This window comes from Nannobrachium achirus (assembly GCF_963921795.1).
Source record: "Nannobrachium achirus genome assembly, chromosome: 19".
NCBI lineage: Eukaryota > Metazoa > Chordata > Actinopteri > Myctophiformes > Myctophidae > Nannobrachium > Nannobrachium achirus.
In genome coordinates this window covers 51,149,301-51,177,090 of record NC_137826.1, presented here as the reverse complement: position 1 = coordinate 51,177,090, position 27,790 = coordinate 51,149,301, and positions in this window count along the sequence as shown.

Below are 27,790 nucleotides of genomic sequence, written 5' to 3'. Positions count from 1 at the left end.
AGTTACATTTATTTAGAAATCTATCACAGCCTCGCGCCACAAGGCGTTTTGTGCTTGTAGATCAACTGTTTTCTCTACTTTTGTGCGATGGCCTTGTATGATGAAGCAGGACTTTGCTTTGCGAAAGAACGTACACATTTGAAACTTGGAGATAATTTCTACCTGACAACGACGATATGGATCACATTTAAACAATTTGAACTATCATGGTCAATATTTACTATCCGTGGTCTTTTGTCAGGTGTCTGCTCTGAACAAAACACAAATAACTCTGCCTTATTTCACATTACCGAATGTAACCAGAGGCGCAAGGTAGAAAATACAATAAAATAAACTATCTTAGAGCATTTCAGTGTGAGACAACAGCTAGGGAACAATCCTGACAAATTATACTCGGGGAAAATATTCTTGGTGATGGCGAGCCGGTTTTAATACAATTTAGGAATGAAGCTGCGGGCCGCATAAAATGTGTCCTCGGGCCGCTGTGCGCGCTCAGACCCGCACACACACACACACACACACACACACACACACACACACACACACACACGCCTAAACAGACGTTTTGTGTCGAGCTGGCACGCGACGGTGTGTGTGTGTGTGTGTGTTTTACGTGCTTGTTTCTGGGCATGCATGCATGTGTGTCCGTCGTCCTCGTCCTTCAGACCCCCGGAGGCCCAAACCCTGGTGACGGCCGTACACTTCCTGTCCCACGAGGACTCCCCGTCCGTCCGTCCGTCCGTGCGTCTGTCCGTCCGTCCATCCGTCCGTCCTCCGCGGAGCAGGACAGACGAGGGCAAACCTGCTGAACCGTCTCTTCATTGTCCTCGCATAACTCTTTCTCTCCCAGCCAGTGGTGGAAAAAGTACTACCGTATTTTCCGGACTATAAGGTGCACTGTCAATGAATGGTCTATTTTCGAACTGTTTTCATATATAAGGCACATCGGACTATAAGACGCACATAATAGATGCTACCGTTGTGTTATGCATCCAACAGATGTAGCTGTGCTAAGGGAATGTCAATGTCAATGAATGATCCATATATAAGGCGCACTGGACTATAAGGCGCACTGTAGTTTTTTGAGAAAATTAAAGTCTTTTAAGTGCGCCTTATAGTCCGGAAAATACATTACATTATTTTACATGAGTAAAAGTACTAACACTGCAATATAGAAAATTACTCTGTTACAAGTAAAAGTCCGGAAATCACAAAGTACTTGAGTTCAGGAGGGACGACCATTAGGTTGAATGGGCTTTATTGACAAGAATGAAGCATACAAGCAGCAATATAGCACATAGAGATAAGCAGCAAATACAGCAGCAACTAATGACATGAGCAGCAGATAGCATAATGAAATAAGCAGCAAGCATGGATAAATGCAGCACTATCTAAACTTCAAGCGGAACCTAGGAGTGGCATATGGATTCTACCATCGGATCAGTGTACCGCGGGTCACGATATATATAACGTTATATCGTGAATTAAGCTCTCCGTGGACACATGATCCGATACCCCCAGCGGGGATAAGCATAATCCATTGAGGTGGACGCTGGGGATGGCGGTGGGGCAGCGTTGAGCTTAGCAACTGACTATAGCTGTGCAGCTAGGTCTAATGTACTCTGGGTAAAGGGGGGGGGCTGAGGCCGCTGGCCCCCGCCCCCCCGGCGCGCTGTCAACCCTTAGCTCGCCCCTCCTGAACTAGCTACGTCATGACTTCCTGCGCTCAATTTCAGGAGGGACGACCATTAGGTTGAATGGGCTTTATTGACAAGAATGAAGCATACAAGCAGCAATATAGCACATAGAGATAAGCAGCAAATACAGCAGCAACTAATGACATGAGCAGCAGATAGCATAATGAAATAAGCAGCAAGCATGGATAAATGCAGCACTATCTAAACTTCAAGCGGAACCTAGGAGTGGCATATGGATTCTACCATCGGATCAGTGTACCGCGGGTCACGATATATATAACGTTATATCGTGAATTAAGCTCTCCGTGGACACATGATCCGATACCCCCAAAGAAAGGACCCACGCGGGTCCCCCCCCAAAACACGCAATGCTTTAGAATCCATAAGGCTCCTAATCATCGGTGAGGATGATTTGTTTCCGCGGGCCTAACAGCTTGGACACTGCTGTGACCAGAAGCGCATATAACTAAACTAACCTATCTAAGCATACAAAAACATTGCGCCCAGCACCCAGAATACTTTATTAATTTATATACATTTAATTTTTTTTATTTTTTATTTTTATGCATTTTATATTTTTTATACATGATTTATGCAGCCCTTTTTAATATTCTACCACCCCCGACCACCTTGCTTTGCTAGGGAAGAAAACCTCCCACAGTATACATGGCTCCGCCTGAAGCGCCCTGATTACTCTCAGCTTGACGCAATCAGTCTTTAATCGACCGCTGGTTCGGTCACTCCAGCGTCGCCTGGCTGCTCATGAGCCTCTGAGCTTGGAGAATCTCTGGCCTGCTGAACCTGATGTAACGCACATAGGCTGCCGATGACCAACGACCCAGGGACTGGATTGTAGCCGAAGGCACCAGAAGGGCTGCTGAAGTTGCTGCTCCGATACGCAGGGAGTGCGGCGTATAGAGGGCCGGCGCCAGGCCTTCGCTCTGGCACAACGCCTTCAGCTTATCAGCGAACCAGGCTCTTGTCATGGGCCTCCCCTCGGTGGTGCGAAACAGTGGATCATTAGGAGCTGACATCGGCCGGACCGCCACATATCTCGCCATGGAAGTGAAAGGACAAAAAAGTGAGTTAGTTTTTGCCACCACTACCGGCGTGCCTACGCTAAATTTATCAGTTTTTGACTTTTTTAGCAAAACAGTATAATGCGTATCTTCCATTACTAAATCAGAAAAGCAGAGGCCCTCAGATGGGTCGAAAGTCAGGGTGCTCGCCGTGTATTCCCCGCAACGTAGGAAAGCATAGAAGGCGAATAATAGAACAGCTTCCAACATGACATTAATGTGCCATGCGAATAGGCCTCCCCTTAATTTCCCCACCAACCTGTGAAGCACCGCTATAGTGATAGGTAAGCGGCTATCATTGCCTTGAGTTCGCTCCTTCTTGATGCCGTTGAGCAACAGGTGAATGGCTGGGTTGCTTAGAATACTTGGTACCGTCGGGTCACGGCAACGGAGATGGAATTGAATGCCCGAAATAATTGCTTTAATGGACCCGGCCTGTAACTTCCTAGATTCGAAAGCATGAACTATGAACGCACACACCATTGGGATATTGAGGGGAAGCAAGGGACATGCAAAACGTTCACAAAAATTGCAGAAAAACCACCATGCTGAGTCATAGGATTTAATGGTGCTTGGGGCAAGGCCCTTACGCATGTATTTCTCTGCGGCCTCCCATAAGGAGACCAGGGGCCTTTCCTGAATTAATCCAGCGACATCTCCGCGAATGGTGGAACCGCCAGGCCTCTGGCTGCGGCCTCCGGACATAGAATGCGGAATTCCTGGAACTTTAAACGGGACAGAGCGTCAGCAATACGATTTTGTTTGCCTGGAATGGACTCTGCCCGCATGATGAAATTGTTCTGCAAGCCTAGCCAGGTAAGGCGTCTTACGAATTTATTAATAATGCTAATTGAAGAGCGCCCTTTATTAATAACTTGAACTGTTGCTTCGTTATCGCATCGAACGGAGATTTTCCTCCGGGCCCACTTGTCTCCCCATAGGGAGGCAGCTACAACAATGGGGTACAGTTCAAATAATGCAATAGATTTACAACCTTGAGGTAGCATTAGCATTTCATTTGGCCATGAACTGGCAAACCATTCCCCTTTAAAGAATCCCCCGAACCCGACGGAGGGGGCCGCGTCCGTAAAGAACTGCATGGCTTCGGAGGCCTCCTCTTCCTCATTGTAGAAGAAGGAGATTCCGTTCCATTGAGCCAGAAACAGTGACCAGAACTTGAGATCTGACCGGCTCCCCTCGTCTAATTCAATAATATCTGAGAGAGCCTTTTTTCCCTTTGATAGGTCGATTAATCTAGACACAAACGAGCGGCCGTGGGGAATAATGCGCATCGCAAAGTTAAGGTGACCTAGCAAGGATAGCAGCGCCCTTTTTGAAACTGCTGGCGCCTCCGCTGTTTCCTTAATAATCTCTCTAATTCTTAGGAGTTTCTCTAACGGCAAGGCGGCCTGCATTAGAACACTATCCAGCATGATTCCTAAGAATTCGATCCTAGTTAAGGGGCCGACCGTTTTTTCTTCGGAGAGCGGCACTCCGAGACTATTGAACACTTTGCGCACTGTCTCAATACCTCTAGCGGGCGGTGCATAAGCAAAATCAATAGTTAGAAAATCGTCTAACAAGTGGAGAACGAAGGGGAGTTTAAACGTGTTATACAAGATCCAGCATAGCGCTTCCGACAGCGTGTCGAAAATGCGGGGCTGCTGCGGCACCCGAACGTTAGCTTTACCGCAAAATACAGTTTAGAACGCCATTGAATGCCAAACAGGTGCCATTGTGAAGGGTGTAACGGCATAACTTTGAACGCGTCCACAATGTCCGCTTTAGCCAGCCAGGCTCCTGGCCCCGCGGATTTTATCATCTGAGCAGCCTGATCTACTGAAGCGTAAAAGAGAGAAAACGGTGGCAGCGGTATTAAACTGTTAATGCTAGGAACGGTGCCACCATGCGGGGCGGAAAGGTCGAAAATGAGGCGTTTTTTTCCCGAGTATTTCCGAGTGGCTAGCCCTATGGGGCTAACTCTGAACACGCCAAACGGCGCTTCGTCGAACGGACCTATTAAGTGCCCCTTTCCCTTCTCTTTCGCCAGGAGAGAATCCACTATGGATGGCTCCGCGAGAGCTGACTTGAGATTATTGCACACATGCGACACATTAGGCAACCAACAAAGCCCCGCTAGAAACCCCTGAGTCAAACCCGTAACCAGATATTTAACCCAGCATTTGTTCGGATGGTCTGATAAGGCAGCAGAGAGAGCCGGCACGTCCACTGGAGTTGAGGGATGCATCTTTTTTATTTTTTCCCACTCTTGGACTCCGGCCTCGTCCTCCTGGGACACACAGATTTGGGGTGGCTGTCCCCGCACCAGCTGCAAGTATGCATATATTTGCATTTAGGAAATGTACAGACATTCTCATTGAACTGTATACACAAAGGAATATTGCGAGTAGGACCATACGGCACCTGCTGTCTTGGGTTCGCTGACTGCCCGTACCCCATCTGCGGGTGCTGATTAGCGGGCGGGAAGGATTTGGGCTTACTAGCCGGATTCTGGGAACCGGTCTTGGGGCATAAATCGGTCCTGTGGCTGTGTGAGTCACAGACCGAGCATGACAGCGGCGGGTGCGCCGTGAAATGTCGGCTAATCAGACTAAGGTCTTGAACAGACCAATCGATGCGCTGGTTGAAGCGCTGAATGTGCATCGCTGCCTTCGAGGAGAAACTCTTGTGATACTCATAGAAGAGTCCTCCCCCATAAGTGTAAGCTAAGTCGGAAATTATGGACATGTAGGTGTCCAACTCTGCCCTGCGCTCCTGATAGAACTCGCACATAGTATCGCGATAAACCCCAAAGGCCACATTAAACTCCGGCAATGTCAGTGACTTAGACAATCTAGGATCGTTGTCCTTCAGAATAACTGAAAAGTCCCCGCAGTCGAGGAACCTCTCAGCCGAGGATTCAGCGGCGCATAAGAGAATCTTGACCAGATTCACATCCTGACCTGCCAACACATTTAGAGCATATTTAGCGGTGGTTTAACCCCAGCCAGCAATAGAGCCAAACAAGCGGTGCTTATTTACCTGCGAGAATCTGGCTCCTCAGCGCATCGGGGATGGCAGCCGCCGGGGAGATGAACGGAGACCCCGCTGCTGGCGCCACGACTGCGGTTCCCAGATTCCTGCGAGGGATGAAGGGAGCCTCGCTGTCCCTCGGTGGAGCCCCGCTTGGCCCTGAACCTCCGTTGGACGGGCCTGCGCCGCTGTATTCCAGCAGCTGGATGCGCTGGTTCATCCCCGACAGGGTGGACTTCAGGTCCGCCAGCGCTAGGAGCACCTCCACGCTCGCGCCTTTTCCCCCGAAGCCGTCCTCGCCGCCGGCGGGGACAGGAGTGCTGCCGCTGGGTGCGCCGCTGCCGCTGGGTACGCTGCTGCCGCTGGGTACGCCGCTGGGTATACCGCCTTTCTTCTTTTTCGGTGGAGCCTGGGTGTCGGCTTTTGCAGGCCTCTTCCCCTTGCCTTGCCCTTTCCCCTTGCTCGCCGGGGGCTCTTCGCCGGCTGATTTGCGCGCCGCGCACATAAACTGGAACAACCCCTCGTGGCCGAGCCCCATCGGGGGTGACAACCCGTTTACATACAGCTCATCCAGGATCCTATGCACTGGCCAATCCGATGGGTTCAGCGACTGGTGCAGCCTAGGACTTCTGCGAGGAGTAGCTGGTTCCTCCTGCTGAGCTGGTGGGACCCCGGAGTCCGGGATCATCTCGACTTCCTCTCCCTCACCCTGGGGGTCTTCCGGATCCGACTGAGAACTTCCCGACATGGTGAGTGGACTAAGAAGTAATAATAAGTAATAAACAAAATAGAAAAAGCACCTCATTGATCTACTGATCAGCGACCGCGCAGGCTGGCTAGCCTGGTAGCAGCTCCCGACGACGTGGCAACGTTTGTAGCGATTAGCTCTCGTAGCAGCGACCTCCGTGGCAGCGTTGAGCTTAGCAACTGACTATAGCTGTGCAGCTAGGTCTAATGTACTCTGGGTAAAGGGGGGGGCTGAGGCCGCTGGCCCCCGCCCCCCCGGCGCGCTGTCAACCCTTAGCTCGCCCCTCCTGAACTAGCTACGTCATGACTTCCTGCGCTCAATTAAAAGTATGAAAGTGTTGGCATCAAAATGTACCAAAAGTAAAAGTACAAAATGTGTCGCATCGCAACGCGTTGTGAGCTTGTAGATCGGCTATTTTCAAACAGCCTAGGTTTGAAATAGAGCTAAAGTGGTTTATGTGTGTTTAATAATATTATAATTTATACCTGCAAAGTAACTAGTAACTAAAGTTTTCAAATAAATGTAGTGGAGTAAAAGTACATTATTTGGATCCCAGATGTAGTGAAGTAGAAGTAAAAGTATTGGAAACTGGAAATACTCAAGTATGTACAAATACCTCAACATTGTACTTAAGTACAGTACTTAAATACTTATTTTGAGTAGCCACGCTTTAAATACGCTTGTGACTTGCACTCCGCTACATTTGGATGCAAACTTAAAAATCACACCAGTGTGAAGTGAGCGTTGCTATTTATCAGTTATTTTCATGAAGCGTCCCGCAAAGCTTGGCCAATAACACCCTGGGCGTACAACAGACTTTGAGTGTGTTATGCCAAGATGTAGGCCAGATGTAGGCCACTCTTTAGAGCCCCGACAAAACCAGACGTCGGAGCTTAGCTCCTTCCGGGAGCACAGCTCAAGAACAGAAAAGAGAGGGGAAAAAAGTACAGATAGTCTCTAAAGTATACTTAACACATGGGAAGCCATAAGGTTTCTAACATTTCTAGCTGTTGCTGCTACCGTCGTTCACTTACGCTTTAATTTTGAAGAGTCTCGTAAGCTTCGTGCGAGTGCACGTGAGTGTCCACTGACGATTGAGTAGGATAATCCATTTGTTTACAAACGCTCGCGAAACTAAAATCCAAACCGGGGCCGACCATTGCGGTAAAGTGTCGCCGTGAAAACAGGCAGATCTCTGCTTCCCTGGCATTCTTTGCACCTTATTCAGAGATAAAGCCCTTTTTATGTTTCAGCATAGAATAGAAATCAATGCAGCCTAGACGCGGCATTTTGCTTCTCTTCGAGCCACGTTATGACGTATGGACCAGGGTCTTTCACAGACAACAAAACATGCGCGCAGCTGCATGCTGCACCATTAACCCTTTGTCTCGTTCCTCAACGAGATGACTCATTTTTGGCAGAGCGACCTCCAGTGGCCGTATCTCGTTACTGAACGAGTTTGGCTCCTTGGGTGTTAAGTACTGTACTCAAAGTAAACGTACCTTGTAAACGTCCACCACTTCAGATGAGGTCAGTCGGAGCCACAGCTGAAGTGCCTCTACGTTGTCCTCACATAACTGTGTCTCCTCCCCGGAGACGGTGACCGTCACGGAACGGGTGGGCAGGGGGTCCGGCAGGGGGGTCCGCTGTGTGATGATGGACGTGTAGGCAGCACCCATGGGGGCAGGGGATTGAACCTGTGGACCTTTCTACTTTACAAGCCCCTCCATCATCCTGTCAGAACCCCACCACACACACACACACACACACACACACACACACACACACACACACACACACACACACACACACACACACACACACACACACACCAAGGTGTCCATATTGTATGACATTGTGTTGATATTGCTGTGTGCCCATCATGTTTCAGGATGACATTCTCTCCTCAACCTCGTTGACGCCTATTATTTTTCCATGTGTTATTTCCTGCTTGGCTGACTGTCCGTGATGTCTTTTGATATCAATTAATTTGGTCATTTAACATTGAGAGATAGTTGTAGATAGATAGATGTAGGTGTAGACGGACAGACGGACATACACAACACAGACAGACAGACATACAGACATACAGGCAGACAGACAGACAGACAGACAGACAGACAGACAGACAGACAGACCTGACAGATAGAAGGTGAAGAGCAGTTCACCGTGGTCAGTGGCGGATTTAAGCCTCTATCAGAGTCCAGGGTGAAGAGCTATTCACTTCACCGCGTTGTAGTTTACTAGCTATCACCTAGGCTTTGTTATGTATTTTTAGGTGATAGCTAGAAAACTACACCGCGGTGAAGTGAATAGCTCTTCACCCTGGACTCTGATAGAGGCTTAAGAAAACAGGGGGCTCCCCACAAAGTAGAATTTTGGGTCCCCCAACGCTGCGTGTGCAGAAAAATTAAATGACATTAAAAAAATTAAAACATGTTCTCTGCCGACCAGGGAAAAAAAATCTTATTTTGAAGTCCACATACCGGAAAGTCAAGGGTTGACGTTTGTTTATGTGACACATGCAGTAACTCGATGTGCTGCTAGCTGATTCTACGTGTGGTGTGTGTATGTGTGTGTATGGTGGTGTGTGGGTGAGAGCGAGGGAGAGAGAGAGAGAGAAGCCGCGACGCAGCTTGAGTGATGTTGTGTTTACAGGCCGACTGAAACGTGTTTTTTCCCGTCTGACTCTAAGCAACTGCATAGTCAGCATAGAGCTAAAAATCGCTATAGTGACCGCGGTGTAATTTCAAAGTCAGAAAACTACAACATTCCATCATAAGCCTTCAAGAGCGCTTCACCGCAAACCCCAACACATCTCCCTGCTTTTACTTTTTGACACCCCATCACCCCATCACCCCATCACCTAAACAAGTGAGGAGCTACTCACTTCACCCTAGTACAGGGGTCTTCAACAGGGTGTCCGGGATCCCTGGAGGGTCCCCAGAGTTACTCCTCCAAATCTTTGAGTGATAGAGCGTTTTTTTTCTCCTTTTTTATATTAACCACTTGAAACCGTATAGTGTCCAAATTCTGAGAACTTTTGCCAAAAATAGCAGATCTACAAGCTCACAACGCCTCGCAGCGCGAGGCGTTGTGAGCTTGTAGATTGGCTATTTTCGGCAAAGATATTTGATGTAGAGGGGAAAAAGAGCAGACTAAGTACAGAGTGAAAGATTACGTTTATTAAGTATTGACGGTTCAAGTGGTTAAATATCTGAAGACACAAATTGACATGAATCCAAGATACACTGATGATTGTGCTGTCAAACAATGAAACTATATGGAATCTATGAAAAGGCTGTGTGGGGGTCCCTGCTTCATCTGTCTCTCAACTAAGGGGTCCTTGGCCTGAAAACGTTGAAGATCCCTGTCCTAGTAAAGGCTCATTCAGCCTCTACTGTACAATGCAGACAGGTCATCATTTGCCAGAAGGAGCGAATACACTTCCCGGCACCGGCGTCTGCCGCGGCGTCGCCGGACTTGCCGACAACAGCCGTGGCAATGATTCCTATGCTGCGGCATTTGCTCTCCTGGCTGCAGACAGGGACGTTGTCTGTGACCATTACGGCTCCATCCCTTACAGTGTGACTTAAATGAACACTGATGACTGTTGGACAGCGGCCGGTGAGTACAGTACAGCACTGTACAACCTGGCCTGGTCTTTATGGGGTGTCTCTGTCTCTCTGGCCTCCTCGCAGTGTGAGAACCTGTCTTCATCATTCATTCATCACGCTGAGGACTCCCCTCCAGCCTCTCATCAGTATAGTTTAGATTTTTCATGAATAAAATGTACATTTCAAGAGTTAAATTATTGTTAAACATCTGTGATTTTAGGGCAAAATCTGTAGGAGCAAGGTGTCCAAAAATGTGTTTTGCAAAAATTTACCTGATGGTAGTGGAGGGCCATGTGAGAAATGAGAGGTGGAGGTTGTGAGTTGCCATCTAAGGACTGTGTGGCATGGATAGGGGCAACGGTGCCGGAGATAAGAGTAGGGCAAAAGTGTGACATGACGGACAGACAGACAGACAGACAGACAGACAGACAGACAGCCGGTGGAGCTTTTCATAGTAACTTGCGACCTAACAGTCGCAATGATTATGAGGGGCGCCGACCCTCATATACTTGGTGGAAGATTTATTCTTATTCTTATTGTACAAAAAGTCTTAAAATTATGTTTTTATGTGGCCACACCCACCAGTTCATTAAGTATGCCTGGTTGTCAGGTGGGTGGTGACCCAGCTGAAGTTATAGCTACACCCACAGATGCTGTTGTGTGGTAAAAAGGGGAGGGGATGATATTAAGATTATCATTATATCAGTGTATTTCAGTTGGGCCTGTTGACTCAGAGGCTTTCAGCTTTCAGGAAGTAACCAAAAATACACAGGGAAGACATGTTTGCAGATTATAACCACACCTGGGGGTGTATTAGAGTAATGTTAACTCCATAGACACATACAATACAGAAAAAATACAAAACTATGGCACTGCACCTCTTTAATTACAATACAAGAAGACAAAATTACAGATTGTAAGATAGCTGTTATTTTGATCAAAGTTTGCCTGTTATCTCTCCTATGGTATACAAACATCAGTACAGCATGGGCATTCTACAGAGAGGGCAATTCTTTCAACATAAGATGCTGCATTAAAGTTCAGGAGAGTTTGGACAAGACAATTCTGTTGAATGCTGCCTTCAGGTATGGCATGGAAAGAGGGCATTTGCATTTCTTTCACCATAGTAAAAACTGCACTCATGGTCTGGAGAGGGCACTTTTTACAGACTGGTAAAAGGGCAGGGGCTCAAGCCCCCTTTGATGTCAAGATGAAGATTGCAAAAGTTATACCTATATATAAGGCTGGCGATAAACATGAATTAACAAATTACAGACCGGTTTCCCTCCTTCCACAGTTTTCTAAAATACTGGAGAAAGTTTTTTACAAGAGGCTAGATGAGTTTATTTCCAAAAACAAAATATTATGTGAACAACAATACGGTTTTAGGGCTAATAGGACAACAACACACGCATTAATAGATTTTGTGGAAACAGTAACCAAGGCATTAGTAGATAAAGAGTATGCAATTGGAGTATTTCTAGACCTCAGTAAAGCTTTTGATACTGTAAATCATGACTTGTTAATAAAAAAATTAGAGAGGTGTGGAATTAGAGGGGTAGCGCTGGACTGGGTAAGTAGTTATTTGCATAGTAGAAACCAATATGTACAAATAAATGACTGTAAATCGCAGAATTTGACTGTTAAATATGGAGTTCCTCAGGGTTCTGTGTTGGGCCCTTTGCTCTTCATCTTGTACGTTAACGATCTATGTGAGGTTTCGGGACTAATGAAAACAATAGTCTTTGCAGATGATACAAACTTGATCTGTTGCGGAGAAAACTTGGAACAACTTCTGGATACAGTGGAGCAGGAACTGAAGACATTAAAGATTTGGTTTGATTCTAACGAATTAACGCTAAATTTAAGTAAAACAAAGTATATAATATTTGGTAATCGTAGAATAAATAATATTAAAAAACTAACAATAAATGAAATAGAAATTGAAGAAGTAACTGAGGTCAAATTTCTTGGAGTAATTATAGATAATAAAATATGCTGGAAGCCACATATAAATTATATAAAAACTAAAATAGCCAAGTCAATTGCAATATTATACAAGGTTAAAGATTATTTAAATAAAACTGCATTATATCTGTTATATTGTTCCTTTATACTACCATACATAACTTACTGTATGGAGGTGTGGGGAAACACATATATAACAAATACTTACTCAATATTTATACTTCAAAAAAGAGCTATACGAATTATAAATAAAACTAATTATAGAGAACCAACTAATAAACTCTTTATCCAATTAAAAACTCTAAAATTCAAAGATCTGGTTGACCTGAAAACAGCTCATATAATGTACAAAGCAGAAAATAAAACATCGCCGCACAACATCCAAAAGTTGTTCCAAGGGAGGGAGTGTCATTATGATTTGAGAGGTATATGTATGTTTGAACATCCATTTGTGAGGATCAATGCAAAACAACACTGTATATCAGCAAAAGGGGTTATTCTATGGAATAATCTTAGAGACGAACTGAAACAAAGTGTATCATGGAACAGGTTTAAGAAAATGTATAAAATAGACATAATAAATAGATATCAGTTAGAATAGAAATGTACAGCAGATCTGGTTCAGATCTGGATTGTTTTGACTAGTAAGCCTGATTGATTGTTTATTGTTTATTTTTGCTTTATTTTTTCTAATTCAAGTGTATAAACACTGGGGCGGAAAACCATAATACTAACAACTGTAAGATATTTATGTTAGAAAATGCAGGGGTAGGACTAGATAAGTTGCACAAACTTCTTCCTACTCCTTTTTCGAATATGGATTATAATTCAAGGAAGATATGAAATTTTGGGTGTTATTCTTTTTTATTTAAAAAAAAATCTAATTCTTCCTTTTATTTTCTTTGTCTTTTTGAATATTTTAATTTGTTCGAAATAAATAAATAAATGAAATGAAATGTCTATGTGTAAACGTGCCTGATAGGCTACATCTCATTAAATGGTGGTCCGTGGCTCAAATGCCAGATAAATAATGGAGTTTGATATGAAAAGGGTCGTAAAACTACTGTTTTAACCAAACACTTTTAACCAAAAAGATATCACTCTCACACACTAGTATTTAATTAATAGCTACATCTTAACGGTTGACATCACAGGTCCAACTCCTCGGTGCTGCCGGCTGCAGTAGGCCGCATGCTATTAGCTTTTATGACTGGAATTGATTACGGTTGATTACCGTTATTATAAGCAGCAGACTAAATAACGACATTGGAATGGACCGGTTCTGTACATCATGCTGCTTTCTGCATCAAAGTGACATTAAACAGCAATCTGTTCTCATCATTGCGGAACATAATCTAGCTTTGCTGGGCGACAACAAATTATTCTGGCCGTGTTGGATTTCCCTGATGATTGCAGTTTAGTTGGGACACTGAAGATCTGGATGATCACTAATATTAGAAAAAGATTGGATTTAAAGGGATGTTTCACTTTCAAAAAAACTTTTGGTCATTTTATCGTCTAATCAGGCTTTTATGAACACCCTGAACAGTTTTTAATTTGCTTGGTTCAATATTTAGATATATTTGATGTAAATGTTATCCGGCCCTCCAGGCCCTGGGCCTCTCCCAATACACACCCATTAGGCGCATTTCCACTGCAGGGCCAAGCCAGAACCAGAACCAGAACTTTCCAGAACCAAGAACTTTCAAGAACCTGTGAAGTTCCAGAACCAAGTTCTGCTTTTGTTTCCATATAACCAGACCCAACCGGGAAGCTCCACTGGTCAGCCTGATTTGGCTGAGACAAAACAGCTGGTCATTTTAACAGCAGCACATTCGGGATTCTAAAATCTAAAATAACAGCGGTATGTAACCGTATATTATTAATTACTACTTTCTGAATATAAAAAAACAATAGAACGTTCAAACAAGCTGCTGACTGAGCGTTTGGTCGGTACGCTGACTTTGCTCTAGGGAGGAAAAAAAGCGTCTCCCTCTCTCTCACACACACATGCGGCAAGCACGCACGCACACGCACGCACACACACACACACACACACACACACACATGTCACAGCACGGCTCGGCTGCTGCCTCGCGACTCGGGAGTCTGTAGAAATGCGTATCACCACCGTAGTTTGTTGTCTGTCTATCGACACATTTTCTTTATTTTTGCTTGGCACTGTGTCTATCTGCTTGTGCACTCGACGCTCATTTCAGAAAGACGACGGCGACGGAATTCGTTTGAAAATCCTTTCATTTAGAATGGATGCTTCTAGCTCCTTCTGGATATGGCGTCGCGTCCATAGTGTTTCTGACTGTGTTTCTGTCTGTCGGAATAGGATTTTAAAAATGACGCTGTTGTGTTGTGAGAGATTTCTCCCCGTTCTCCTCGGTGTCGTTACCTCCGCTCGACCAATCGAGAGCAGGAGCGCTGCTAGCCCCGCCCATAGGTTCCCAGAACTCAAGTTTAGTTCTACATCAGGAGCAGGACCTAAAAAAGGTTCCAGGAGGTTCCAGGAACCTTGTCTGGAACCGGGCCGTTCGCAATGGAAACAAAACCAGAACCAAAAAAATAGGTTCTGGTTCCTGAAAGTTCTGGTTCCACCTTGCAGTGGAAAAGCGCCTATTGTATCTTCAAACTCCATTTTAACCATGATGGTTTCATTAAAAACACCCATTATCTTTTTCTGGTGACTCATACTATCCTCCTATTATGTGAGCAGGCCGTGTTTTTTCAATAACCTTTTTCAGTTATTTTTATAAATCTTTGGGAAAATGGAAACAAATAACTACAATAAAAAATTCCCCAACAAAATAAATGGAAAATAGAGCCGGCCTGCTTGAACGGGAGACAAATTGGACATCAACCATCAGGTCAGAATTGGTGTCAGATCCTGTGTCTAGGTTACAAGGTGAGACATGACCTTTTATTTTAGTCATGAAGACCTTTTTGAGGCTTCTCTGCCTTTCTTGATAAGTACAGACATATAGGAAGCAGGGAGAGAGACAGGGAGTGAAACGCAGTGAAGGTCACCAGGAACGGGATTCGAACCGGCGACACGCTGTCAGGCCTCAGAGCCTATGTGGTATGCGCCTGGACCGCTAGGTCAGCAGGCACCCCAAGAGACATATGACCTTTGACACGATCTAAATATCTCAGTTGAAGAGCAGGGCGAGCATTGAGTTCGGAGGACCGATCGCTTTAAGTTTTATATCGTTGCTGTCGGCAGGGCAGGAATTTCAGGGAGGCCATGAAGGCCATGGCTGTCGTTGCCCCTCAGTTTGGCCTTTGCCCCACCAAAAAAGCATGCCCTGCAGGCCACAGTGGCCTTAATGCCCCAGCTGGCTGTACCACTTTCTCCACTGTCTCTGTCTTGTCAACATGTAGTAGACACCACTGTCTCTTTCTTGTCATGTAGACACCAGTGTCTTTTGTTGAGTCCCCATTTTTAAACCAATCCAGTATCTTTGATTTGTGCAGGGCTGAGCATGGATCAGAGTGTAAATACCAATTTATTTCACTGCAGTTAGTCTACATATTACATTTAAAGTGAGCTTGACCCTTAAATTAAATTAATAATTTCAATGGAAATCTTCTTTTATTTGATGGCCTTCCTGCCCTGGCATTTGGCCTTTGTGTCCTCAAAAAATGGACAACACCAAAGGCCAAGTGGCCGTGCCCCTAAAATGACAAAATTCCAGGCCTTGCTGTCGGGCAGAAAACTCTTATCTCTGTATTTTTGTGTTTTTTATTCCGTAAATGAACACCCTACTTGATCATACTAACTACAGCTTCACACAAGAGCATCTGCGCATGTGTGTGTGTGTGTGTGTGTGTGTGTGCGTGCGTGTGTGCGTGCATGCGTATCTCAAAGAATTGTGGAGTTAGACCACGTGAACAGTGTTTTTCCCCCCACCATATCTGAGTTATGATTTCTTTTGGGCTGTAATCATCACTTGATGACACACTGGAGGCATGGTGTCACCGCGCTGCGCTGCTTGTGGAAGAATGAGTCCTCAGTCTCACTGAAGGCCACTTTCACTGGGGGGAGGGAGGGACGCTCTGTCTCTCTCACACACAGACTAACAAACACGCACGCACAGGCGGGGCAAGGCAGACACTCAGATATCGTCGTTGTCGGGTGGAAACCTTGTATGTCCAAAACCATTCGTTTTGTATTTATCATTTTTAAAAGATTACTAAACTTAGTGAAAACAGCCGATCTACAAGCACACAACGCTTCGCACCGCGAGGCGTTGTGTGCTCGTAGATCGGCTGTTTTGTGCGACGGCTTTGTATGATGAAGCAGGGCTTTACTTTGCGAAAAAAAAACATACAAATTTGAAACTGGGACATACGAGGTTTCTGCCCGACAGTGACGATATATTTTGTTGTGTTTTAATCCAGTGTTTCTCAAACTCTGCGTCGGGGCACCCCTGTTGGTTAAATAGCCTTTTATTTATTTTTATTTTTATTCTTTTCATTTCCCACATTTTGTTTTTAATATTATTATGAAACATATAGCCTAAATAAAAAACAATTAAATTAATTGGTATGTAACTCTTATTCAAGATAATTTCATGAATAAATAAGAAAAGAAAGACAAAATAGTGAGAAAAAAAAACAGCTCTACAAATGTATTTGTGTAGCACATGTCAACAGCAAGGCAATTCAGTTGTGCTTTTCAACTCGATCGGCTATTTTCACTATTAGTTTGGGTCTCGGGGAGGCAGCCAGCACATTTCTCTTTTGGGACGCGAGCTGAAAAGGTTGTGGGAACCAGGCACGTGCACACATAGACATCAAAGGGGACTTGAGCCCTTGCCCTTTTATCCATCTGTAAAAAGTGCCCTCTCAAGACCATGAATGCAGTTTTCACTATGGTGAAAGAATTGCAAATGCCATCTTTCCATGCCATACCTGAAGGTAGCATTCAAGAAAATTCATCCAATCCAAACTCTCCTTAACTTGAATGCAACTTGTCATGTTGAAAGAATTATTTAAAATAGCCGACCTCTAAGCTCACAACGCGTCGCAGCGTGGCGCAATGTGAGCTTGGAGGTCTGCTATTTTCAATATTTTCACCAAAAGGCCCTTTTAGAAATGTCAGCCCCTGCCTCTCTAACATTCTATGCACGTCCCTGGTGGGAACCACTGCTTTAATCAGTCAAATTTGGCTGGGTGGTTTTATAACATTATTCTTGTGCTGTTTCAAACTAAAAAGACTAAGAACACATATCTGCTTTCCAGGGTCTTTAAGGTGTCAAGATAATTTCAGGGCCCAGAGCACATACTGTAATATCCAATATAAAACGTTGCTCCGGCTGCCAGAGCCCTTTCTGAATCTGTGAGTTCAGCTAAATGACCTGATGCAAATGGGCAGAAAATTGTTCATAAGAGAAATTGTTATAAATAGCCCGAAACTTCATTGCATTAGGCGAAAATGTGAAATGTGCCTCTCACTCCCCTCTCTCTGTACAAATCAATCTGTCATAGGTGGAAGCATATTTCAGATGATGATTATTAGAGATAATCTGACTATTTAGCGTAACTTGGCGGTTTATACTATATGCCCCTATACAGTATGAAGGTTGGAGCATGCATATACTCCAAACGTCACCAAACTTTTTTTCGGTATAGGGCTTGCTGCAAGTTTTTAGAGGTCAAAACTATGTTATACTACTGTATACAATAGTATGATGGAAGCATCAATGTCTAATCAACAAAGAAACACCAAAGGAAAACCCAAACCAATAAAATAAAACTCCAACCACTGTAATGACTAGGGTTGGGAACCTTGAGAATTTAACAATTCCTGTTCCTTAAAGGGAAACTATAGGTAACTTTAACACTATGTATATACATGTTTTAGCAGTCATTTCCCTTTATCAGTCACTATCAGTCACATATCATTGTGCTGGGGTGTTTCCTTGCAGAAAGACACATCACCCTGGCTGTATTTTGCTTCTATTCCACTGTTATGTTGGCATTCATCCCTTGGGGGGATATTTTTGTCAGAGCTCTTATAATTGCTCCCTTTGAACTTCTAAGGGCTTGTGCACTGAGGTAATTGATTGGGACATAAAAGTGTCAAGTGCTCGTCAGTAATCTCTTATCAATGAAAGCATCAAAGACAACTACCTGTTTGATGCCTGGCATAGAGGGAAGGGGGAGGGGGGGGGTGTTTGTATACACACAGACTTACAGCCTTTAACCTTTCCTCATAACCAGCTCAGTCAGTGTGATACAGTTAAAAAACGGTTCCAGATGTGATGGAACTGATGTTGGATCCATTTCTTCCGATTCCTCCGGTTCCGGTTCCCAACCCTAGTAATGCCCAAAATAGCGACGGCAGGTTGAAAGTGGTTAACTGCTCCCTGCATGGTCTACTCTGCCGTTGGTGTGCGAATGTACGTTTAGAGAGCTTTTTTATGGTCTCCAGCAGTTGGCTGAAAATGTAATATCGGGTGAAAACCTTGTATGTCCAAAACCGTTACTTTTCAGGAAATTGAACTAGCTAAAACGTTCAGAAATGTAGAAAATAGCCAATATCCTCGGCTATTTTCACAACTTTTACTTGACACTCGTGTACGACTCATGTACGAAATATGGTAGTAGCCTAAGTGATGAAAAGTCGAAAAAGTAGTTGTAACATGGAGATACAAGGTTTCTTGTCTGACAGTGACGATGTGAAAATACACACCATTTACCAAGTAGACTGATATGGCCCAAAGTGCTGATATATTATTCCACATGGTGGAGTCTTCATGGAATGTAACACTGGCGCTACGTGATCAAACAGCATAATCCACTTTGTGATGCATCCATCCATTACTTTTGGAGGAGAGAAATCAAACAAGAAATACGGAGCCTTTGGTTGCGCTGGCTGAGGACAGGCCAGATAGTTCAAGCAGTGCTACTGAATGCACTTGAAAGATTAGCATTTCCTGACTTCACGGCAGCTGAGGAAGAAGTGCTCTGATGTTGGACTTAATAGCAATGCTGAGGTGTAAAGATGTACTAGTGTACTGTAAGTATTGCGTTCAAAATCTTGCGGCGGCCACCATTCACTTACGCTTTATTTTGAAGAGCCCCAGAAGCTTTGTGCGTGTGCATGTTGTGCAATCTGCCGATTCTAGGTTTGTTTACTAACAGTCGCGAAACTAAAATCCTAACCGGGGCCGACCATCACGGCATATGTGAAAAAGAGCGTCTCTCTGGCTTTTCGGCGTTATTTGCACCTTATTCAGAGATACAGCCGTTTTTATGTTACAGCATAGAATAGGAGTCATAGACGAATAGAGAATAGACGCTCCACGTTGCTTCTGGGCCCGTTGCGTCATGACGTGTACATGGAAGACCGGTGCTGCCAACTCAAAGGTGTGCTATGTGTTCACAGCCCCTTAAGCTCTCAGATAAATGTAGTCGAGTTAAAAGCACGACATTTGATTCTGAGACGTAGCGGAGTAGAGCTAAAAGGTGGGCTACCTTGAAAATTGCACTACAGTCCTTGAGGAAAAGCACTTGGTTACTTTCCATCGCCTTGCTAGTGAATGAATGTGCTTGAAAAGGAGCATTCAAATCCACTGTGTCACTGGCCTAGACAGCCAATAAACGGTGAAATGAGCCAGTGTGCCATATGGCTGATGTAGTGCTAGATTTCCCACAATTATATCAAGCAATTTTTATGACGATTTGTCATCGCATGCGGCTCATTTTCCCTGAAGTTTATCACTTTTTCAAGTGTGCTCAAAACTTCAGACCCGTTCATTCCAAGGGCGTACGCGACAGAGCCAAGCTTCCTATAAAGCCGGCGTGGTACATCTGTTGGCTGTTAGTAAGCAAGAATCCGACGTTTAAACTGTGAATATGTTCTAGTGCTTAATTTTCCCTTTTAATATCATCACAAAATATATATTGATGAGGACAGGTGCACCCGGCTCTCCTGCACAGGTTTCAATGTGCAAGAAAAAAACAAAAATGCACACAGTCTCTCCTCGTCTCTCTGTTTCCTCTCATTTAAACGTCTCTCATATCATCTCCGTGTCTGCTTTCATCTCTGTCTCCTCTTCTTCCCGTCTCTCCTCTCCTCTATGCTTGTCTCTCCTCTCATCTCCCTGTCCCTTTACAACAAAGGGTTCATATTTTAGATTGTAATTAGAGGAAAGAAAAGATGAGTGTTAAAATGTTTTCATTTACTTCTTTCTATTGTTTTAGCGGTTTTAAGGACTTTGATTTCAGTGCATGGGGGCATGCGTGCAAGTGCCTAAATGTGTCTTTTTAGACACAATAAGACGGCAATTTCTTTATTACTATTTACAGTAACACTACAAGTCACAGACACAGTCACATCTGCCCATGAAAGATTGTGGTGTATCTGGGGAATGGGCTTATTGTTATTGTATTCTAAAAATGCATATTTAGCCACTTGCACGCAACCATTGAAATCAATGTAATTAAAATCTCTAAAACGATAGAAAGCAGTAAATTAAAACGTTTTAACACTCATCTTGTCTTTTCTCTAATTGCAATCTAAAATATGAACCCGTGTTGTAAAAAACAAATTGTAGGGCCCTCCTCTTATCTTAAAGGTGGGGCAAGTGATTTGCTTTAAGTTTCAGTTTTCATGTGGGTGACAGGCGGGGGCCTTCCTCCAATCATGATCAATCTCTCCTTGCCTCTCCTCTCCTCTCATGTCCCTGTCTCTCCTCCCATCTCTTCTGGTCTCTCCTCTCCTTTCTCCTTGTCTCATCCTCATCCCTCGTTCTCCACGTCTCTCAACTGTCTCCTCTCGCTTCACGGTCTCTCCTCTTATCTCTCCCCGTCCCTTCTCTCCAGGGACGTGCAGAGAATGTTGGAGAGGCAGGGGCTGAAATCTCTAAAATAGCAGACCTCAAAGCTCACAACGCGTCAAGCTTGGAGGTCGGCTATGTTCGGTGCTAGATGCCACACTGAACTATAATCAAGTCAATACTGGAGATTTGGCGTGCGACACGGATTTCTACACAGAAGGCAAATCTTTCGACATAAGATGTTGCATTCAAGTTCAGGAGAGTTTGGACAGGGCAATTATTGTCGTTGTGGGCTCGCCTGAAAGGCGAGAACACTATATTATCTTCATTATTTATTTATTTATCAAGTTCCGCCTGACAGTACAAAGGCAGGGCCCTTAACCAATGAGGTGCAATTGGAAATTGGTGGAAAAAACATCTGGGAGTGGTGTTAGCTGGAGTATTGGTTGAGCTTCATATGACAGTTAGCACACTGCAGAATATAGTCACGTTGGCAAACATAAGTTTGGACAGGGCAATTCTCTTGAATGCTGCATTCAGGTATGGCATGGAAAAGAGGGGCATTTGCATTTCTTTCACCATAGTAAAAACTGTATTCATGGTCTGGAGAGGACAGTTTGTATACAGACGGATATAAAGGGGCAGGGGCTCAAGCCCCCTTTGATGTCTATGTGTGCACGTGCCTGCTTCTCTACTTTCTGTCTCTCCTCTCTGCTCTAAGCGCCTCCTCATCTTTCCTCCTCTCCTCCACTCCCCCAAGATCAGACTGCGGGAGCTTAAATCAGCCCAGGCATTTATATTACAATGGCTCCTGTTATTTCCCCAAATGCAAACCAAATGCAGCCAAAGTGCGTCAACCGTCCTATCAGTAAGTCTATGAAACTAATGCATACAGGCCTAAAAGGCCTCGGGATGATGGCTTTCAAGGTTGTTTCTTTTTTATTGCCACATCGTGCGCTTCCAATACAGCCGCGGCAACGTCTCAGCCCATGAACGTATTCAACTTAGGAGTCATCTCAACCAGGGGTGTCACACCGAATGCTGGGCCCTGGGTGCAAGGATTCACTGTGGGCCCCCCATGAATGTTCTTCATAGGGGGAGGGGGTTTAACCCATTTAGACTGGGAAGGCATTCTGTTGTGCTTTAACTATTGAAAAATAGCAGATATACAAGCTCACAGCGCGGCACTGCGAGCTTGTAGATCTGCTATTTTTGAAAAATCTATGTTTCTATGTCAGTGTGAAGGACCCCCAATTGGCCCAAAGGACCCGCAAAATGATATGTATTTGGCCACGGACCCCCATCTCAAAATATTTAGTTCCAGGGACCCCCCCAGAAGCCAAGTTTTACAAATGTTTGCTTAAAAAATACATATACTCAAAGATTTGCACACATTTTCACGACTTTTCAAAAAATAGCAGACCTACAAGCTCGCAGCGCGGCACTCGGTGCCACGCTGTGAGCTTGTATATCTGTTATTTTTCAATAGTTAAAGTATAAAATAATTCCAGGCCCCTCCACCTTGGGCCCTAGTAATCCAGTCCCACTCCCCCCCCCCCCCCCCCCCTTGTGACGCCCATGATCTCAACAGTGTGGATATAATGGTGGTTTATTAGATAGGTAGGGGAGAAAGCAGTGCAAATAGCATTATTGTCGCTGTCGGGTGGAAACCATGTACAGATGTGATATTTCAAAATTTCACGCGTCCTGCCTTTGGCAAGACAGTAGATTCCCGGTGGATTGGCATAACATTGAGCTTGTAGATCAGCTATTTTAAATATTCTTATGACCTTCTCTGACTTTGACGTTTAAATCTACCCATGAAGGTGGATTCTGCTTTTAAATGGGAATGGATTTTTTTTTTTTTTTTTTACTGAATTTTTATTTTCATCTCTTGTCACATGTACATACTTTCACAGGGTCAACATCTTTACATCATTTATATCATCATACTGTAGTCCATATTACACATTCGTGGTTTGTGGTAGAAATATTTATAGTGTAACAAATATGTGTATGTAGTAAAAATCTCTCACAAGGCTACTTACTCATGTAGATGTACCTGCAGCTGTCAATCTAATCTAACAGCTGAGTTCTCTCCCCCACTACTTCACTCTGTCGGCATAATCTGTACTGTGTCTGTGTGTAACTATTTCTATGTTGCTTTATCTTTAGAACATAACCTTATAAGACCATGTTAACATGTTAGAATAGCATCTTGGACTATAAGAGCTGTATGGTAATGGTACTAGAGAGGCTTGTGCCCGGAGGGGCTGACAGGAGAGGCCAGGAGGCCTGCTCCTCAAAGGATCTGTACTGCTGTTACTCTGTTCAACTTTTTGCCTCTTTGAATAAATCTTTGTCAACTCTTCAAATCCTTCATCCTTGTGGAACATTAATTAATTTCTATCATAGGTTATGGATTGGTTTCTTGCTATTTTCAAGTTTCTGCAAAAAAATACCCTCCATTCTCCATAGAAATTTGAAAGGCAGAGAAAAGCATTTGCAGGGAATGTTCAGGAAAAGAGCAGTAACACCGAAGAGTTGAAATGGCACATATATGTCCAAAACTGTTTATCATTTTAAACATGATTTAACCCTTAAGCTCTGTTCGGATTCACTTCACCTTGGTTCTGTTTTGGGGTCATTTTGACCCGGGGGAAATAGTTGGTTTAAAAAACAATACTAATATGAATTTTAACTTAACAAATCATCATCATCATACATTGACTGCTTTAAACTAGTGAAAACAACTGGTGAAAACAGCCGATCTGCAAGCACACAACGCCTCGCACCACGAGGCATTGTGTGCTTGTAGATCTGCTGCTTTCACTACTTTTGTGCGACAGTCTTGTATGATGAAGCAGGGCTTTACTATGAAAAAAAAAGATACAAGGTTTCTGCCCGAGAGTGACGATATTGTCGCTGTCGGGCAGAAACCTTGTAGCCTATATCAACTATTTCAACGTGTTTATCATTTGTAACCATAAATGCAAGCACAAAAATCGTCCATCTACAATCGTCCATCTACAAGCCTACGCTAGCCTGAGTCACAATGAGACACAGTGTGAGCTTGTAGATCGGCTGTTTTTTGAAACATTTGGAAAGTGATAGTGGTTATGTGTCTATGGGTTTTATGAATATTGAACCAAAGAAAAGTATTTGCGAGAGCTTGGGCAAGGGATTATCGATGGGGAGCGAGTCATTATTGAGAAATACTCCGAAGGGGTTTATAATAACGAGACCCATTGGAACACGTTTTATTTTTTTCTTTCTGTCTTGTTTTCTTCTTTTACAAAATGGTTTTGGACATACAAGGTTTGCATCCCACAGCGACAATTTATTGAATTTGCACAACCATCTCTCTCTCTCTCTCTCTCTCTCTCTCTCTCTCTCTCTCTCTCTCTCTTCTGATGCAAACGGGGCTGAAGTCAATTCAAAAGAGTATTTGATTATTGTATTTTAGGCGTGCGGTAATGACACAACCACCAATCACGAAATCCAAACATCAGTCCACTCCCGCGATTTTACACCAATTTCTAAACTGCCAATTATTTCCAAAACTTTGGAGAAAGTTATTATCAAGTCGTGTAATGTATGCGTAATTGACTTGTGTTGTGTGGATGAAATTGCTTTGCCAATTTTCTGAACTTGTTAATCACAGCTCTACAGGGAAATACGGTCGCAACTTTCAGTATGTCTTCTGAGATATAAAGAAATGGTTGGTTGGTTGTTTGGATACAATTTCAATATTTTCTATGCTCTTCACAGCACTGAATCTGCACACAGATGTATTATGATCATTGATTAGCTTCTTGACTCTGTGGATTCTACCATTCTTTCGCTTTTAGATCTCACAACTGCAATTTAGGCCTAGGATTATTGAATGCTTTAACTATTGAAAAATAGCAGATATACAAGCTCACAGCGAGCTTGTAGATCTGCTATTTTTTTTTTTAATTGTGAAAATTAGAATTTTGACCCGATTCTATAAGTGGCTTTTGAATCCTTCTAAGATTTTTTGAAAAACCCATGTTTCTATGTCAGCAATCTGGTTAGCCATCGTCAAAGAAAAGGTCCTTTTCACTTAACTGGAGCTCAGTTAAGTCTGTTCTTGAGAGACTACTATGTCAGTGGTGCTCAAACCTTTTCATTTGAAGGACCCCCAAAATGATATGTATTTGGCCACGGACCCCCATCTCAAAATATTTAGTTCCAGGGACGCCCCAGAAGCAAAATTTGAGTTACAAATGTTTGCTTTGAAAATACATATATTCAAAGATTTGCACACATTTTCACGACATTTTCAAAAATAGCAGATATACAAGCTCGCAGTGTGGCACTCGGTGCCGCGCTGCGAGCTTGTATATCTGCTATTTCTCAATAGTTAAAGGATTCAATAATTCTAGGCCTAAATGGGTTAAACAGTCGATCATAATATCTTACATTTATTGTGACTGAAGGTCGTAGTTTACCATGAGAAACGTCACAGCTTGTCCGTGTCCGTCTGTGTAGAGGTGTACACATGATTACGGTCTATGGGTTTGCTGCTCTGACATCATGCTCTGATGTCACTGTGATGTCAGGGGAACCACTCTACCAGAATGGGTTTGCCGCTCTGACATTTTTTTTAGGGGTATCTCGTTCCACTGACTCTGATTAACCCGCATTATTTTGAAATGAGAAGATGTATCAAGGACATCGAGCTTGGAGGGTTAATAAAACCCATGGTTAAAGAATAATATGAAATAAAATCTAGCTTTTTATCATCTGAGGGCACTTATCTGAGGTCAAGGCCTGATCATCCTTTAGAGATTTGTAAATCTTTTACCCTCCCTCTCAGTCTCACTGTGGACAGTTTTGGTCAGCTCGTCTTTTAGGCCTGAAAAATACCTAAAAAAATGTACGTTTCTACTGCTCAAACCTTTTAATGTCAAGGACTCCTAGAAATATATCTGACCGCCGACCCCATCTCAAAATATTTGAAGCAAAGATTTACAAAAGTTTGCTTTAAAAATATATTTATTTTTAAAGATTTGCACAAATCTTTAAATATCGATCAGCAAGGCACTCTGTATGAAATGTGAAAAGTACTGTAATGTGAAATGTAAGCTATAGAGCACATTTCCCCCCTACATAGAAGAGGGAGAGAGGAGCACTCGTCAACAAACACAGTTCCAATACTTTTCTAAAGAGCATTCGCCCCCTACAGACCTCCCTTCATTTCACTCCCTGTTATGTGTGAGTGAGTGACAAATAAAGCCATCTTCCTTCTTCATTCACACCATGGCCCCCAAACGTTTTGGGATTGATTTGGAAGATTTTACCGTGTGCCTACAAATCATTGCTGGCTTCAATCTCTCTCTGGTGTTTTACAACTCTTCCCATCAAGGTCCCTGGATCACGTCCGACCTGTTGCTTATTATGGTTGTCTGTCTCAAGGGCGAAGTCGCAGTTGCATAAGCCCCCGAACTTTTGACAGAGTTAGAATGGCTCTGTGTAAGCCGGCGGTGGAAAGTAACTAAGTACATTTTGGTCATTTTTATCATCTAATCAGGCTTTTGTGACCACTCTGGACAGATTTGAATTTGCTTGATTCAGTATTTAGATAGTTAACCCATTTAGGCCTAGGATTATTGAATGCTTTAACTATTGAAAAATAGCAGATATACAAGCTCACAGCGCGGCACCGAGCTTGTAGATCCGCTATTTTTGAAAAAAATCGTGAAAATTTGAATTTTGAACCGATTCTATAAGTGTCTTAATTTTGAATCCTTCTGAGGTTTTTTGAAAAACCTATGTTTCAATGTCAGCAATCTGGCCAGCCATCGTCAAAGAAAAGGTCCTTTTCACATAAATGGAGCTCAGTTAGTCTGTTCTTGAGAGACTACTATGTCAGAGGTTCTCAAAACTTTTCAGGTGAAGGACCCCCAAAATGATATGTATTTGGCCACGGACCCCCATCTCAAAATATTTAGTTCCAGGGACCACTCAGAAGCAAAATTTGAGTTACAAACGTTCACTTAAAAGAATATTCAAAGATTTTCACACATTTTCACAACTTTTCAAAAATAGCAGATCTACAAGCTCGCAGGGCGGCACTCGGTGCCGTGCTGTGAGCTTGTAGATCTGCTATTTTTCAATAGTTAAAGCATTCAATAATCCTAGGCCTAATTCATTTATATTCATTCCTATACAAATCCATTGTAACTTCAAACTCGATTTTAACAATGATAGATTTGTCAAAAAACTCCCGTCTTTTTTCTGGTGACTCCTGAGTCTGATGCCCTCCTAAAACGCTGGCTGTGTTTTTTCGGTAACTTTTTTCATTTATTGTTATTGTTATTCAAACACTGTTCTTGTCTTCCTAACAATATTCACAGTCCAGGGCAGGGACCATGACATATAGACAGTAACAGCCAAAATAAGCGAATTGTCCACAGCCCACCTCTCACAGAGAGCCCCTAATGTGGTCCCTGGAGGCCACACAAGGCCCCTGCTGTGAATATTGTCATGGCAGACTCCTGAACAGTGTTTGTGCCAAGTTTGGTGCGTATTGGGGCAACAGTGTGTATGTGGCACCCAGGGGGCCCCTGGTTCTAATGTTAGGTACTGTAGCCTATGCCCATATGATGATCACAGATATGCTCTATAAGTGTGAAAAACTTTTTATTTTTATTTCACTACTATAAGAAAAATAAAACTTGTTTAAACCAGTAAGACCAGTAAGTGTATGCGACTGTCAGGTCGCATACACAAACTTTAGAAGGCAATCAGGAGGGAATATGGGAAATGGGACAGATCCATGTTGATGACATGACTTTAGAGATACTGTGTATGGCTTTGCGTGATT